Source organism: Triturus cristatus, chromosome 11, assembly GCF_964204655.1.
Source record: "Triturus cristatus chromosome 11, aTriCri1.1, whole genome shotgun sequence".
Lineage (NCBI taxonomy): Eukaryota > Metazoa > Chordata > Amphibia > Caudata > Salamandridae > Triturus > Triturus cristatus.
Genome location: NC_140594.1, coordinates 936,373,243 through 936,390,624, shown reverse-complemented (window position 1 = coordinate 936,390,624; position 17,382 = coordinate 936,373,243). Strand labels below are relative to the sequence as shown.

The 17,382-nt window shown below is 36.7% G+C and overlaps 1 long non-coding RNA gene across 1 annotated transcript in view; it reads right to left on the bottom strand.

The window, feature by feature from the left end:
- LOC146785658 (uncharacterized) overlaps positions 1 to 17,382 on the bottom strand; it is a 50,119-nt gene that overhangs the window by 9,486 nt on the left and 23,251 nt on the right. Inside the window, exons 44-76 of the long non-coding RNA XR_014970732.1 lie at positions 17,023 to 17,146; positions 16,511 to 16,634; positions 16,003 to 16,121; positions 15,491 to 15,614; positions 14,980 to 15,102; positions 14,468 to 14,591; positions 13,956 to 14,079; positions 13,444 to 13,567; positions 12,934 to 13,054; positions 12,423 to 12,545; positions 11,911 to 12,034; positions 11,399 to 11,522; positions 10,886 to 11,010; positions 9,869 to 9,989; positions 9,358 to 9,480; positions 8,846 to 8,969; positions 8,334 to 8,457; positions 7,821 to 7,945; positions 7,313 to 7,431; positions 6,804 to 6,924; positions 6,293 to 6,415; positions 5,781 to 5,904; positions 5,269 to 5,392; positions 4,762 to 4,880; positions 4,250 to 4,373; positions 3,738 to 3,861; positions 3,226 to 3,349; positions 2,713 to 2,837; positions 2,205 to 2,323; positions 1,696 to 1,816; positions 1,189 to 1,307; positions 677 to 800; positions 169 to 287 (exon numbers count right to left, since the gene is read on the bottom strand). This is a non-coding gene — a long non-coding RNA (uncharacterized LOC146785658). The remainder of the gene's footprint in view (positions 1 to 168; positions 288 to 676; positions 801 to 1,188; positions 1,308 to 1,695; positions 1,817 to 2,204; positions 2,324 to 2,712; positions 2,838 to 3,225; positions 3,350 to 3,737; positions 3,862 to 4,249; positions 4,374 to 4,761; positions 4,881 to 5,268; positions 5,393 to 5,780; positions 5,905 to 6,292; positions 6,416 to 6,803; positions 6,925 to 7,312; positions 7,432 to 7,820; positions 7,946 to 8,333; positions 8,458 to 8,845; positions 8,970 to 9,357; positions 9,481 to 9,868; positions 9,990 to 10,885; positions 11,011 to 11,398; positions 11,523 to 11,910; positions 12,035 to 12,422; positions 12,546 to 12,933; positions 13,055 to 13,443; positions 13,568 to 13,955; positions 14,080 to 14,467; positions 14,592 to 14,979; positions 15,103 to 15,490; positions 15,615 to 16,002; positions 16,122 to 16,510; positions 16,635 to 17,022; positions 17,147 to 17,382) is intronic.

The following is a 17,382-nucleotide window of genomic DNA, read 5'->3' as shown; positions in this document are numbered from 1 at the left end:
CAGCCAGGCTTTTATGAACTATAATGACCAACACAATGTGATCCATATTACTTTCATCTTGATAGAAATTATGTTCAGGCACAGTCTCCCACTGTAAGGTAGTGAGGACATGCTGATGCTGTGAGCGTCTTTTTAATGCATAAAGGAATTATTGTGAGTTTTACTTGCCTTATAAATTGGTAAAATGATCCCGTATGCCGGAAGACTTCCTTTTTTTTTTCTTCAGTCTCGGCAATTCAGAGAAACTAGGTTGTGAAACACTGCCACCTCTGGTCATTCAGTATAATCTGCAGATGGAAAAGTCCACTGTTAGCACATTTTCTATAAGCAATACAAAAAAATCTTGATTTTTAGAAAGGGTAAACAGATCAATACTATGGAGTCTTTTATTGTGAAAATCAGAAAGCTCTTTAGAAAATCAAATCTCAATTTTAGTTTTTAACCTCACATACTTCTCTGCAACATTGCTAGTTCCAGGATATAAAGCAGGGTTTAGTAGCGTTGGAGGCAGCCAGGCTTTTATGAACTATCATGACCAACACAATGTGATCCATATTACTCTCATCTTGACAGAAAATATGTTCAGGCACAGTCTCCCACTATAAGGTAGTGAGGACATGCTGATGCTGTGAGCGTCTTTTTAATGCATAAAGGAATTATTGTGAGTTAAACTTGCCTTGTATATTGGTAAAATGATGCCGTATGCCGGAAGACTTCCTTTTTTTTTTTTGTTCTTCAGTCTCGGCAATTCAGAGAAACTCGGTTGTGAAACACTGCCACCTCTGGTCATTCAGTATAATCTGTAGATGGAAAAGTCCACTGTTAGCACATTTTCTATAAGCAATACAAAAAAATCTTGATTTTTAGAAAGGGTAAACAGATCAATACTATGGAGTCTTTTATTGTGAAAATCAAAAGCTCATTAGAAAATCAAATCTCAATTTTAGTTTTTAACCTCACATACTTCTCTGCAACATTGCTAGCTCCAGGATATAAAGCAGGCTTTAGTAGCGTTGGAGGCAGCCAGGCTTTTATGAACTATAATGACCAACACAATGTGATCCATATTACTTTCATCTTGATAGAAATTATGTTCAGGCACAGTCTCCCACTGTAAGGTAGTGAGGACATGCTGATGCTGTGAGCGTCTTTTTAATGCATAAAGGAATTATTGTGAGTTTTACTTGCCTTAGAAATTGGTAAAATGATCCCGTATGCCGGAAGACTTCCTTTTTTTTTTCTTCAGTCTCGGCAATTCAGAGAAACTAGGTTGTGAAACACTGCCACCTCTGGTCATTCAGTATAATCTGCAGATGGAAAAGTCCACTGTTAGCACATTTTCTATAAGCAATACAAAAAAATCGTGATTTTTAGAAAGGGTAAACAGATCAATACTATGGAGTCTTTTATTGTGAAAATCAAAATCTCTTTAGAAAATCAAATCTCAATTTTAGTTTTTAACCTCACATACTTCTCTGCAACATTGCTAGTTCCAGGATATAAAGCAGGCTTTAGTAGCGTTGGAGGCAGCCAGACTTTTATGAACTATCATGACCAACACAATGTGATCCATATTACTTTCATCTTGACAGAAATTATGTTCAGGCACAGTCTCCCACTATAAGGTAGAGAGGACATGCTGATGCTGTGAGCGTCTTTTTAATGCATAAAGGAATTATTGTGAGTTTTACTTGCCTTGCATATTGGTAAAATGATGCCGTATGCCGGAAGACTTCCTTTTTTTTGTTTCTTCAGTCTCGGCAATTCAGAGAAACTCGGTTGTGAAACACTGCCACCTCTGGTCATTCAGTATAATCTGTAGATGGAAAAGTCCACTGTTAGCACATTTTCTATAAGCAATACAAAAAAATCTTGATTTTTAGAAAGGGTAAACAGATCAATACTATGGAGTCTTTTATTGTGAAAATCAAAAGCTCATTAGAAAATCAAATCTCAATTTTAGTTTTTAACCTCACATACTTCTCTGCAACATTGCTAGTTCCAGGATATAAAGCAGGCTTTAGTAGCGTTGGAGGCAGCCAGGCTTTTATGAACTATCATGACCAACACAATGTGATCCATATTACTCTCATCTTGACAGAAATTATGTTCAGGCACAGTCTCCCACTATAAGGTAGTGAGGACATGCTGATGCTGTGAGCGTCTTTTTAATGCATAAAGGAATTATTGTGAGTTAAACTTGCCTTGCATATTGGTAAAATGATGCCGTATGCCGGAAGACTTCCTTTTTTTTTTCTTCAGTCTCGGCAATTCAGAGAAACTCGGTTGTGAAACACTGCCACCTCTGGTCATTCAGTATAATCTGTAGATGGAAAAGTCCACTGTTAGCACATTTTCTATAAGCAATACAAAAAAAATCTTGATTTTTAGAAAGGGTAAACAGATCAATACTATGGAGTCTTTTATTGTGAAAATCAACAGCTCATTAGAAAATCAAATCTCAATTTTAGTTTTTAACCTCACATACTTCTCTGCAACATTGCTAGCTCCAGGATATAAAGCAGGCTTTAGTAGCGTTGGAGGCAGCCAGGCTTTTATGAACTATCATGACCAACACAATGTGATCCATATTACTTTCATCTTGACAGAAATTATGTTCAGGCACAGTCTCCCACTATAAGGTAGTGAGGACATGCTGATGCTGTGAGCGTCTTTTTAATGCATAAAGGAATTATTGTGAGTTTTACTTGCCTTGCATATTGGTAAAATGATGCCGTATGCCGGAAGACTTCCTTTTTGTTTTTTTGTTCTTCAATCTCGGCAATTCAGAGAAACTCGGTTGTGAAACACTGCCACCTCTGGTCATTCAGTATAATCTGCAGATGGAAAAGTCCACTGTTAGCACATTTTCTATAAGCAATACAAAAAAATCTTGATTTTTAGAAAGCGTAAACAGATCAATACTATGGAGCCTTTTATTGTGAAAATCAACAGCTCATTAGAAAATCAAATCTCAATTTTAGTTTTTAACCTCACATACTTCTCTAGAACATTGCTAGTTCCAGGATATAAAGCAGGCTTTAGTAGCGTTGGAGGCAGCCAGGCTTTTATGAACTATCATGACCAACACAATGTGATCCATATTACTTTCATCTTGACAGAAATTATGTTCAGGCACAGTCTCCCACTATAAGGTAGTGAGGACATGCTGATGCTGTGAGCGTCTTTTTAATGCATAAAGGAATTATTGTGAGTTAAACTTGCCTTGTATATTGGTAAAATGATGCCGTATGCCGGAAGACTTCCTTTTTTTTTTTTGTTCTTCAGTCTCGGCAATTCAGAGAAACTCGGTTGTGAAACACTGCCACCTCTGGTCATTCAGTATAATCTGTAGATGGAAAAGTCCACTGTTAGCACATTTTCTATAAGCAATACAAAAAAATCTTGATTTTTAGAAAGGGTAAACAGATCAATACTATGGAGTCTTTTATTGTGAAAATCAACAGCTCATTAGAAAATCAAATCTCAATTTTAGTTTTTAACCTCACATACTTCTCTGCAACATTGCTAGCTCCAGGATATAAAGCAGGCTTTAGTAGCGTTGGAGGCAGCCAGGCTTTTATGAACTATCATGACCAACACAATGTGATCCATATTACTTTCATCTTGACAGAAATTATGTTCAGGCACAGTCTCCCACTGTAAGGTAGTGAGGACATGCTGATGCTGTGAGCGTCTTTTTAATGCATAAAGGAATTATTGTGAGTTAAACTTGCCTTGTATATTGGTAAAATGATGCCGTATGCCGGAAGACTTCCTTTTTTTTTTTTGTTCTTCAGTCTCGGCAATTCAGAGAAACTCGGTTGTGAAACACTGCCACCTCTGGTCATTCAGTATAATCTGTAGATGGAAAAGTCCACTGTTAGCACATTTTCTATAAGCAATACAAAAAAATCTTGATTTTTAGAAAGGGTAAACAGATCAATACTATGGAGTCTTTTATTGTGAAAATCAAAAGCTCTTTAGAAAATCAAATCTCAATTTTAGTTTTTAACCTCACATACTTCTCTGCAACATTGCTAGTTCCAGGATATAAAGCAGGGTTTAGTAGCGTTGGAGGCAGCCAGGCTTTTATGAACTATCATGACCAACACAATGTGATCCATATTACTCTCATCTTGACAGAAATTATGTTCAGGCACAGTCTCCCACTATAAGGTAGTGAGGACATGCTGATGCTGTGAGCGTCTTTTTAATGCATAAAGGAATTATTGTGAGTTAAACTTGCCTTGTATATTGGTAAAATGATGCCGTATGCCGGAAGACTTCCTTTTTTTTTTTTGTTCTTCAGTCTCGGCAATTCAGAGAAACTCGGTTGTGAAACACTGCCACCTCTGGTCATTCAGTATAATCTGTAGATGGAAAAGTCCACTGTTAGCACATTTTCTATAAGCAATACAAAAAAATCTTGATTTTTAGAAAGGGTAAACAGATCAATACTATGGAGTCTTTTATTGTGAAAATCAACAGCTCATTAGAAAATCAAATCTCAATTTTAGTTTTTAACCTCACATACTTCTCTGCAACATTGCTAGCTCCAGGATATAAAGCAGGCTTTAGTAGCGTTGGAGGCAGCCAGGCTTTTATGAACTATCATGACCAACACAATGTGATCCATATTACTCTCATCTTGACAGAAATTATGTTCAGGCACAGTCTCCAACTATAAGGTAGTGAGGACATACTGATGCTGTGAGCGTCTTTTTAATGCATAAAGGAATTATTGTGAGTTAAACTTGCCTTGCATATTGGTAAAATGATGCCGTATGCCGGAAGACTTCCTTTTTTTTTTCTTCAGTCTCGGCAATTCAGAGAAACTAGGTTGTGAAACACTGCCACCTCTGGTCATTCAGTATAATCTGCAGATGGAAAAGTCCACTGTTAGCACATTTTCTATAAGCAATACAAAAAAATCTTGATTTTTAGAAAGCGTAAACAGATCAATACTATGGAGCCTTTTATTGTGAAAATCAACAGCTCATTAGAAAATCAAATCTCAATTTTAGTTTTTAACCTCACATACTTCTTTAGAACATTGCTAGTTCCAGGATATAAAGCAGGCTTTAGTAGCGTTGGAGGCAGCCAGGCTTTTATGAACTATCATGACCAACACAATGTGATCCATATTACTTTCATCTTGACAGAAATTATGTTCAGGCACAGTCTCCCACTATAAGGTAGTGAGGACATGCTGATGCTGTGAGCGTCTTTTTAATGCATAAAGGAATTATTGTGAGTTAAACTTGCCTTGTATATTGGTAAAATGATGCCGTATGCCGGAAGACTTCCTTTTTTTTTTTTGTTCTTCAGTCTCGGCAATTCAGAGAAACTCGGTTGTGAAACACTGCCACCTCTGGTCATTCAGTATAATCTGTAGATGGAAAAGTCCACTGTTAGCACATTTTCTATAAGCAATACAAAAAAATCTTGATTTTTAGAAAGGGTAAACAGATCAATACTATGGAGTCTTTTATTGTGAAAATCAAAAGCTCATTAGAAAATCAAATCTCAATTTTAGTTTTTAACCTCACATACTTCTCTGCAACATTGCTAGTTCCAGGATATAAAGCAGGGTTTAGTAGCGTTGGAGGCAGCCAGGCTTTTATGAACTATCATGACCAACACAATGTGATCCATATTACTCTCATCTTGACAGAAATTATGTTCAGGCACAGTCTCCCACTATAAGGTAGTGAGGACATGCTGATGCTGTGAGCGTCTTTTTAATGCATAAAGGAATTATTGTGAGTTAAACTTGCCTTGTATATTGGTAAAATGATGCCGTATGCCGGAAGACTTCCTTTTTTTTTTTTGTTCTTCAGTCTCGGCAATTCAGAGAAACTCGGTTGTGAAACACTGCCACCTCTGGTCATTCAGTATAATCTGTAGATGGAAAAGTCCACTGTTAGCACATTTTCTATAAGCAATACAAAAAAATCTTGATTTTTAGAAAGGGTAAACAGATCAATACTATGGAGTCTTTTATTGTGAAAATCAACAGCTCATTAGAAAATCAAATCTCAATTTTAGTTTTTAACCTCACATACTTCTCTGCAACATTGCTAGCTCCAGGATATAAAGCAGGCTTTAGTAGCGTTGGAGGCAGCCAGGCTTTTATGAACTATCATGACCAACACAATGTGATCCATATTACTTTCATCTTGACAGAAATTATGTTCAGGCACAGTCTCCCACTGTAAGGTAGTGAGGACATGCTGATGCTGTGAGCGTCTTTTTAATGCATAAAGGAATTATTGTGAGTTTTACTTGCCTTATAAATTGGTAAAATGATGCCGTATGCCGGAAGACTTCCTTTTTTTTTTTTGTCTTCAGTCTCGGCAATTCAGAGAAACTCGGTTGTGAAACACTGCCACCTCCGGTCATTCAGTATAATCTGTAGATGGAAAAGTCCACTGTTAGCACATTTTCTATAAGCAATACAAAAAAATCTTGATTTTTAGAAAGGGTAAACAGATCAATACTATGGAGTCTTTTATTGTGAAAATCAACAGCTCATTAGAAAATCAAATGTCAATTTTAGTTTTTAACCTCACATACTTCTCTGCAACATTGCTAGTTCCAGGATATAAAGCAGGGTTTAGTAGCGTTGGAGGCAGCCAGGCTTTTATGAACTATCATGACCAACACAATGTGATCCATATTACTCTCATCTTGACAGAAAATATGTTCAGGCACAGTCTCCCACTATAAGGTAGTGAGGACATGCTGATGCTGTGAGCGTCTTTTTAATGCATAAAGGAATTATTGTGAGTTTTACTTGCCTTGCATATTGGTAAAATGATGCCGTATGCCGGAAGACTTCCTTTTTTTTGTTTCTTCAGTCTCGGCAATTCAGAGAAACTCGGTTGTGAAACACTGCCACCTCTGGTCATTCAGTATAATCTGCAGATGGAAAAGTCCACTGTTAGCACATTTTCTATAAGCAATACAAAAAAATCTTGATTTTTAGAAAGGGTAAACAGATCAATACTATGGAGTCTTTTATTGTGAAAATCAACAGCTCATTAGAAAATCAAATGTCAATTTTAGTTTTAAACCTCACATACTTCTCTGCAACATTGCTAGCTCCAGGATATAAAGCAGGCTTTAGTAGCGTTGGAGGCAGCCAGGCTTTTATGAACTATAATGACCAACACAATGTGATCCATATTACTTTCATCTTGATAGAAATTATGTTCAGGCACAGTCTCCCACTGTAAGGTAGTGAGGACATGCTGATGCTGTGAGCGTCTTTTTAATGCATAAAGGAATTATTGTGAGTTTTACTTGCCTTATAAATTGGTAAAATGATCCCGTATGCCGGAAGACTTCCTTTTTTTTTTCTTCAGTCTCGGCAATTCAGAGAAACTAGGTTGTGAAACACTGCCACCTCTGGTCATTCAGTATAATCTGCAGATGGAAAAGTCCACTGTTAGCACATTTTCTATAAGCAATACAAAAAAATCTTGATTTTTAGAAAGGGTAAACAGATCAATACTATGGAGTCTTTTATTGTGAAAATCAGAAAGCTCTTTAGAAAATCAAATCTCAATTTTAGTTTTTAACCTCACATACTTCTCTGCAACATTGCTAGTTCCAGGATATAAAGCAGGGTTTAGTAGCGTTGGAGGCAGCCAGGCTTTTATGAACTATCATGACCAACACAATGTGATCCATATTACTCTCATCTTGACAGAAAATATGTTCAGGCACAGTCTCCCACTATAAGGTAGTGAGGACATGCTGATGCTGTGAGCGTCTTTTTAATGCATAAAGGAATTATTGTGAGTTAAACTTGCCTTGTATATTGGTAAAATGATGCCGTATGCCGGAAGACTTCCTTTTTTTTTTTTTGTTCTTCAGTCTCGGCAATTCAGAGAAACTCGGTTGTGAAACACTGCCACCTCTGGTCATTCAGTATAATCTGTAGATGGAAAAGTCCACTGTTAGCACATTTTCTATAAGCAATACAAAAAAATCTTGATTTTTAGAAAGCGTAAACAGATCAATACTATGGAGCCTTTTATTGTGAAAATCAACAGCTCATTAGAAAATCAAATCTCAATTTTAGTTTTTAACCTCACATACTTCTCTAGAACATTGCTAGTTCCAGGATATAAAGCAGGCTTTAGTAGCGTTGGAGGCAGCCAGGCTTTTATGAACTATCATGACCAACACAATGTGATCCATATTACTTTCATCTTGACAGAAATTATGTTCAGGCACAGTCTCCCACTATAAGGTAGTGAGGACATGCTGATGCTGTGAGCGTCTTTTTAATGCATAAAGGAATTATTGTGAGTTAAACTTGCCTTGTATATTGGTAAAATGATGCCGTATGCCGGAAGACTTCCTTTTTTTTTTTTGTTCTTCAGTCTCGGCAATTCAGAGAAACTCGGTTGTGAAACACTGCCACCTCTGGTCATTCAGTATAATCTGTAGATGGAAAAGTCCACTGTTAGCACATTTTCTATAAGCAATACAAAAAAATCTTGATTTTTAGAAAGGGTAAACAGATCAATACTATGGAGTCTTTTATTGTGAAAATCAAAAGCTCATTAGAAAATCAAATCTCAATTTTAGTTTTTAACCTCACATACTTCTCTGCAACATTGCTAGTTCCAGGATATAAAGCAGGGTTTAGTAGCGTTGGAGGCAGCCAGGCTTTTATGAACTATCATGACCAACACAATGTGATCCATATTACTCTCATCTTGACAGAAATTATGTTCAGGCACAGTCTCCCACTATAAGGTAGTGAGGACATGCTGATGCTGTGAGCGTCTTTTTAATGCATAAAGGAATTATTGTGAGTTAAACTTGCCTTGTATATTGGTAAAATGATGCCGTATGCCGGAAGACTTCCTTTTTTTTTTTTGTTCTTCAGTCTCGGCAATTCAGAGAAACTCGGTTGTGAAACACTGCCACCTCTGGTCATTCAGTATAATCTGTAGATGGAAAAGTCCACTGTTAGCACATTTTCTATAAGCAATACAAAAAAATCTTGATTTTTAGAAAGGGTAAACAGATCAATACTATGGAGTCTTTTATTGTGAAAATCAACAGCTCATTAGAAAATCAAATCTCAATTTTAGTTTTTAACCTCACATACTTCTCTGCAACATTGCTAGCTCCAGGATATAAAGCAGGCTTTAGTAGCGTTGGAGGCAGCCAGGCTTTTATGAACTATCATGACCAACACAATGTGATCCATATTACTTTCATCTTGACAGAAATTATGTTCAGGCACAGTCTCCCACTGTAAGGTAGTGAGGACATGCTGATGCTGTGAGCGTCTTTTTAATGCATAAAGGAATTATTGTGAGTTTTACTTGCCTTATAAATTGGTAAAATGATGCCGTATGCCGGAAGACTTCCTTTTTTTTTTTTGTCTTCAGTCTCGGCAATTCAGAGAAACTCGGTTGTGAAACACTGCCACCTCCGGTCATTCAGTATAATCTGTAGATGGAAAAGTCCACTGTTAGCACATTTTCTATAAGCAATACAAAAAAATCTTGATTTTTAGAAAGGGTAAACAGATCAATACTATGGAGTCTTTTATTGTGAAAATCAACAGCTCATTAGAAAATCAAATGTCAATTTTAGTTTTTAACCTCACATACTTCTCTGCAACATTGCTAGTTCCAGGATATAAAGCAGGGTTTAGTAGCGTTGGAGGCAGCCAGGCTTTTATGAACTATCATGACCAACACAATGTGATCCATATTACTCTCATCTTGACAGAAAATATGTTCAGGCACAGTCTCCCACTATAAGGTAGTGAGGACATGCTGATGCTGTGAGCGTCTTTTTAATGCATAAAGGAATTATTGTGAGTTTTACTTGCCTTGCATATTGGTAAAATGATGCCGTATGCCGGAAGACTTCCTTTTTTTTGTTTCTTCAGTCTCGGCAATTCAGAGAAACTCGGTTGTGAAACACTGCCACCTCTGGTCATTCAGTATAATCTGCAGATGGAAAAGTCCACTGTTAGCACATTTTCTATAAGCAATACAAAAAAATCTTGATTTTTAGAAAGGGTAAACAGATCAATACTATGGAGTCTTTTATTGTGAAAATCAACAGCTCATTAGAAAATCAAATGTCAATTTTAGTTTTAAACCTCACATACTTCTCTGCAACATTGCTAGCTCCAGGATATAAAGCAGGCTTTAGTAGCGTTGGAGGCAGCCAGGCTTTTATGAACTATAATGACCAACACAATGTGATCCATATTACTTTCATCTTGATAGAAATTATGTTCAGGCACAGTCTCCCACTGTAAGGTAGTGAGGACATGCTGATGCTGTGAGCGTCTTTTTAATGCATAAAGGAATTATTGTGAGTTTTACTTGCCTTATAAATTGGTAAAATGATCCCGTATGCCGGAAGACTTCCTTTTTTTTTTCTTCAGTCTCGGCAATTCAGAGAAACTAGGTTGTGAAACACTGCCACCTCTGGTCATTCAGTATAATCTGCAGATGGAAAAGTCCACTGTTAGCACATTTTCTATAAGCAATACAAAAAAATCTTGATTTTTAGAAAGGGTAAACAGATCAATACTATGGAGTCTTTTATTGTGAAAATCAGAAAGCTCTTTAGAAAATCAAATCTCAATTTTAGTTTTTAACCTCACATACTTCTCTGCAACATTGCTAGTTCCAGGATATAAAGCAGGGTTTAGTAGCGTTGGAGGCAGCCAGGCTTTTATGAACTATCATGACCAACACAATGTGATCCATATTACTCTCATCTTGACAGAAAATATGTTCAGGCACAGTCTCCCACTATAAGGTAGTGAGGACATGCTGATGCTGTGAGCGTCTTTTTAATGCATAAAGGAATTATTGTGAGTTAAACTTGCCTTGTATATTGGTAAAATGATGCCGTATGCCGGAAGACTTCCTTTTTTTTTTTTTGTTCTTCAGTCTCGGCAATTCAGAGAAACTCGGTTGTGAAACACTGCCACCTCTGGTCATTCAGTATAATCTGTAGATGGAAAAGTCCACTGTTAGCACATTTTCTATAAGCAATACAAAAAAATCTTGATTTTTAGAAAGCGTAAACAGATCAATACTATGGAGCCTTTTATTGTGAAAATCAACAGCTCATTAGAAAATCAAATCTCAATTTTAGTTTTTAACCTCACATACTTCTCTAGAACATTGCTAGTTCCAGGATATAAAGCAGGCTTTAGTAGCGTTGGAGGCAGCCAGGCTTTTATGAACTATCATGACCAACACAATGTGATCCATATTACTTTCATCTTGACAGAAATTATGTTCAGGCACAGTCTCCCACTATAAGGTAGTGAGGACATGCTGATGCTGTGAGCGTCTTTTTAATGCATAAAGGAATTATTGTGAGTTAAACTTGCCTTGTATATTGGTAAAATGATGCCGTATGCCGGAAGACTTCCTTTTTTTTTTTTGTTCTTCAGTCTCGGCAATTCAGAGAAACTCGGTTGTGAAACACTGCCACCTCTGGTCATTCAGTATAATCTGTAGATGGAAAAGTCCACTGTTAGCACATTTTCTATAAGCAATACAAAAAAATCTTGATTTTTAGAAAGGGTAAACAGATCAATACTATGGAGTCTTTTATTGTGAAAATCAAAAGCTCATTAGAAAATCAAATCTCAATTTTAGTTTTTAACCTCACATACTTCTCTGCAACATTGCTAGTTCCAGGATATAAAGCAGGGTTTAGTAGCGTTGGAGGCAGCCAGGCTTTTATGAACTATCATGACCAACACAATGTGATCCATATTACTCTCATCTTGACAGAAATTATGTTCAGGCACAGTCTCCCACTATAAGGTAGTGAGGACATGCTGATGCTGTGAGCGTCTTTTTAATGCATAAAGGAATTATTGTGAGTTAAACTTGCCTTGTATATTGGTAAAATGATGCCGTATGCCGGAAGACTTCCTTTTTTTTTTTTGTTCTTCAGTCTCGGCAATTCAGAGAAACTCGGTTGTGAAACACTGCCACCTCTGGTCATTCAGTATAATCTGTAGATGGAAAAGTCCACTGTTAGCACATTTTCTATAAGCAATACAAAAAAATCTTGATTTTTAGAAAGGGTAAACAGATCAATACTATGGAGTCTTTTATTGTGAAAATCAACAGCTCATTAGAAAATCAAATCTCAATTTTAGTTTTTAACCTCACATACTTCTCTGCAACATTGCTAGCTCCAGGATATAAAGCAGGCTTTAGTAGCGTTGGAGGCAGCCAGGCTTTTATGAACTATCATGACCAACACAATGTGATCCATATTACTTTCATCTTGACAGAAATTATGTTCAGGCACAGTCTCCCACTGTAAGGTAGTGAGGACATGCTGATGCTGTGAGCGTCTTTTTAATGCATAAAGGAATTATTGTGAGTTTTACTTGCCTTATAAATTGGTAAAATGATGCCGTATGCCGGAAGACTTCCTTTTTTTTTTTTGTCTTCAGTCTCGGCAATTCAGAGAAACTCGGTTGTGAAACACTGCCACCTCCGGTCATTCAGTATAATCTGTAGATGGAAAAGTCCACTGTTAGCACATTTTCTATAAGCAATACAAAAAAATCTTGATTTTTAGAAAGGGTAAACAGATCAATACTATGGAGTCTTTTATTGTGAAAATCAACAGCTCATTAGAAAATCAAATGTCAATTTTAGTTTTTAACCTCACATACTTCTCTGCAACATTGCTAGTTCCAGGATATAAAGCAGGGTTTAGTAGCGTTGGAGGCAGCCAGGCTTTTATGAACTATCATGACCAACACAATGTGATCCATATTACTCTCATCTTGACAGAAAATATGTTCAGGCACAGTCTCCCACTATAAGGTAGTGAGGACATGCTGATGCTGTGAGCGTCTTTTTAATGCATAAAGGAATTATTGTGAGTTTTACTTGCCTTGCATATTGGTAAAATGATGCCGTATGCCGGAAGACTTCCTTTTTTTTGTTTCTTCAGTCTCGGCAATTCAGAGAAACTCGGTTGTGAAACACTGCCACCTCTGGTCATTCAGTATAATCTGCAGATGGAAAAGTCCACTGTTAGCACATTTTCTATAAGCAATACAAAAAAATCTTGATTTTTAGAAAGGGTAAACAGATCAATACTATGGAGTCTTTTATTGTGAAAATCAGAAAGCTCTTTAGAAAATCAAATCTCAATTTTAGTTTTTAACCTCACATACTTCTCTGCAACATTGCTAGTTCCAGGATATAAAGCAGGGTTTAGTAGCGTTGGAGGCAGCCAGGCTTTTATGAACTATCATGACCAACACAATGTGATCCATATTACTCTCATCTTGACAGAAAATATGTTCAGGCACAGTCTCCCACTATAAGGTAGTGAGGACATGCTGATGCTGTGAGCGTCTTTTTAATGCATAAAGGAATTATTGTGAGTTAAACTTGCCTTGTATATTGGTAAAATGATGCCGTATGCCGGAAGACTTCCTTTTTTTTTTTTGTTCTTCAGTCTCGGCAATTCAGAGAAACTCGGTTGTGAAACACTGCCACCTCTGGTCATTCAGTATAATCTGTAGATGGAAAAGTCCACTGTTAGCACATTTTCTATAAGCAATACAAAAAAATCTTGATTTTTAGAAAGCGTAAACAGATCAATACTATGGAGCCTTTTATTGTGAAAATCAACAGCTCATTAGAAAATCAAATCTCAATTTTAGTTTTTAACCTCACATACTTCTCTAGAACATTGCTAGTTCCAGGATATAAAGCAGGCTTTAGTAGCGTTGGAGGCAGCCAGGCTTTTATGAACTATCATGACCAACACAATGTGATCCATATTACTTTCATCTTGACAGAAATTATGTTCAGGCACAGTCTCCCACTATAAGGTAGTGAGGACATGCTGATGCTGTGAGCGTCTTTTTAATGCATAAAGGAATTATTGTGAGTTAAACTTGCCTTGTATATTGGTAAAATGATGCCGTATGCCGGAAGACTTCCTTTTTTTTTTTTGTTCTTCAGTCTCGGCAATTCAGAGAAACTCGGTTGTGAAACACTGCCACCTCTGGTCATTCAGTATAATCTGTAGATGGAAAAGTCCACTGTTAGCACATTTTCTATAAGCAATACAAAAAAATCTTGATTTTTAGAAAGGGTAAACAGATCAATACTATGGAGTCTTTTATTGTGAAAATCAAAAGCTCATTAGAAAATCAAATCTCAATTTTAGTTTTTAACCTCACATACTTCTCTGCAACATTGCTAGTTCCAGGATATAAAGCAGGGTTTAGTAGCGTTGGAGGCAGCCAGGCTTTTATGAACTATCATGACCAACACAATGTGATCCATATTACTCTCATCTTGACAGAAATTATGTTCAGGCACAGTCTCCCACTATAAGGTAGTGAGGACATGCTGATGCTGTGAGCGTCTTTTTAATGCATAAAGGAATTATTGTGAGTTAAACTTGCCTTGTATATTGGTAAAATGATGCCGTATGCCGGAAGACTTCCTTTTTTTTTTTTGTTCTTCAGTCTCGGCAATTCAGAGAAACTCGGTTGTGAAACACTGCCACCTCTGGTCATTCAGTATAATCTGTAGATGGAAAAGTCCACTGTTAGCACATTTTCTATAAGCAATACAAAAAAATCTTGATTTTTAGAAAGGGTAAACAGATCAATACTATGGAGTCTTTTATTGTGAAAATCAACAGCTCATTAGAAAATCAAATCTCAATTTTAGTTTTTAACCTCACATACTTCTCTGCAACATTGCTAGCTCCAGGATATAAAGCAGGCTTTAGTAGCGTTGGAGGCAGCCAGGCTTTTATGAACTATCATGACCAACACAATGTGATCCATATTACTTTCATCTTGACAGAAATTATGTTCAGGCACAGTCTCCCACTGTAAGGTAGTGAGGACATGCTGATGCTGTGAGCGTCTTTTTAATGCATAAAGGAATTATTGTGAGTTTTACTTGCCTTATAAATTGGTAAAATGATGCCGTATGCCGGAAGACTTCCTTTTTTTTTTTTGTCTTCAGTCTCGGCAATTCAGAGAAACTCGGTTGTGAAACACTGCCACCTCCGGTCATTCAGTATAATCTGTAGATGGAAAAGTCCACTGTTAGCACATTTTCTATAAGCAATACAAAAAAATCTTGATTTTTAGAAAGGGTAAACAGATCAATACTATGGAGTCTTTTATTGTGAAAATCAACAGCTCATTAGAAAATCAAATGTCAATTTTAGTTTTTAACCTCACATACTTCTCTGCAACATTGCTAGTTCCAGGATATAAAGCAGGGTTTAGTAGCGTTGGAGGCAGCCAGGCTTTTATGAACTATCATGACCAACACAATGTGATCCATATTACTCTCATCTTGACAGAAAATATGTTCAGGCACAGTCTCCCACTATAAGGTAGTGAGGACATGCTGATGCTGTGAGCGTCTTTTTAATGCATAAAGGAATTATTGTGAGTTAAACTTGCCTTGTATATTGGTAAAATGATGCCGTATGCCGGAAGACTTCCTTTTTTTTTTTTGTTCTTCAGTCTCGGCAATTCAGAGAAACTCGGTTGTGAAACACTGCCACCTCTGGTCATTCAGTATAATCTGTAGATGGAAAAGTCCACTGTTAGCACATTTTCTATAAGCAATACAAAAAAATCTTGATTTTTAGAAAGGGTAAACAGATCAATACTATGGAGTCTTTTATTGTGAAAATCAACAGCTCATTAGAAAATCAAATGTCAATTTTAGTTTTAAACCTCACATACTTCTCTGCAACATTGCTAGCTCCAGGATATAAAGCAGGCTTTAGTAGCGTTGGAGGCAGCCAGGCTTTTATGAACTATAATGACCAACACAATGTGATCCATATTACTTTCATCTTGATAGAAATTATGTTCAGGCACAGTCTCCCACTGTAAGGTAGTGAGGACATGCTGATGCTGTGAGCGTCTTTTTAATGCATAAAGGAATTATTGTGAGTTTTACTTGCCTTATAAATTGGTAAAATGATCCCGTATGCCGGAAGACTTCCTTTTTTTTTTCTTCAGTCTCGGCAATTCAGAGAAACTAGGTTGTGAAACACTGCCACCTCTGGTCATTCAGTATAATCTGCAGATGGAAAAGTCCACTGTTAGCACATTTTCTATAAGCAATACAAAAAAATCTTGATTTTTAGAAAGGGTAAACAGATCAATACTATGGAGTCTTTTATTGTGAAAATCAGAAAGCTCTTTAGAAAATCAAATCTCAATTTTAGTTTTTAACCTCACATACTTCTCTGCAACATTGCTAGTTCCAGGATATAAAGCAGGGTTTAGTAGCGTTGGAGGCAGCCAGGCTTTTATGAACTATCATGACCAACACAATGTGATCCATATTACTCTCATCTTGACAGAAAATATGTTCAGGCACAGTCTCCCACTATAAGGTAGTGAGGACATGCTGATGCTGTGAGCGTCTTTTTAATGCATAAAGGAATTATTGTGAGTTAAACTTGCCTTGTATATTGGTAAAATGATGCCGTATGCCGGAAGACTTCCTTTTTTTTTTTTGTTCTTCAGTCTCGGCAATTCAGAGAAACTCGGTTGTGAAACACTGCCACCTCTGGTCATTCAGTATAATCTGTAGATGGAAAAGTCCACTGTTAGCACATTTTCTATAAGCAATACAAAAAAATCTTGATTTTTAGAAAGCGTAAACAGATCAATACTATGGAGCCTTTTATTGTGAAAATCAACAGCTCATTAGAAAATCAAATCTCAATTTTAGTTTTTAACCTCACATACTTCTCTAGAACATTGCTAGTTCCAGGATATAAAGCAGGCTTTAGTAGCGTTGGAGGCAGCCAGGCTTTTATGAACTATCATGACCAACACAATGTGATCCATATTACTTTCATCTTGACAGAAATTATGTTCAGGCACAGTCTCCCACTATAAGGTAGTGAGGACATGCTGATGCTGTGAGCGTCTTTTTAATGCATAAAGGAATTATTGTGAGTTAAACTTGCCTTGTATATTGGTAAAATGATGCCGTATGCCGGAAGACTTCCTTTTTTTTTTTTGTTCTTCAGTCTCGGCAATTCAGAGAAACTCGGTTGTGAAACACTGCCACCTCTGGTCATTCAGTATAATCTGTAGATGGAAAAGTCCACTGTTAGCACATTTTCTATAAGCAATACAAAAAAATCTTGATTTTTAGAAAGGGTAAACAGATCAATACTATGGAGTCTTTTATTGTGAAAATCAAAAGCTCATTAGAAAATCAAATCTCAATTTTAGTTTTTAACCTCACATACTTCTCTGCAACATTGCTAGTTCCAGGATATAAAGCAGGGTTTAGTAGCGTTGGAGGCAGCCAGGCTTTTATG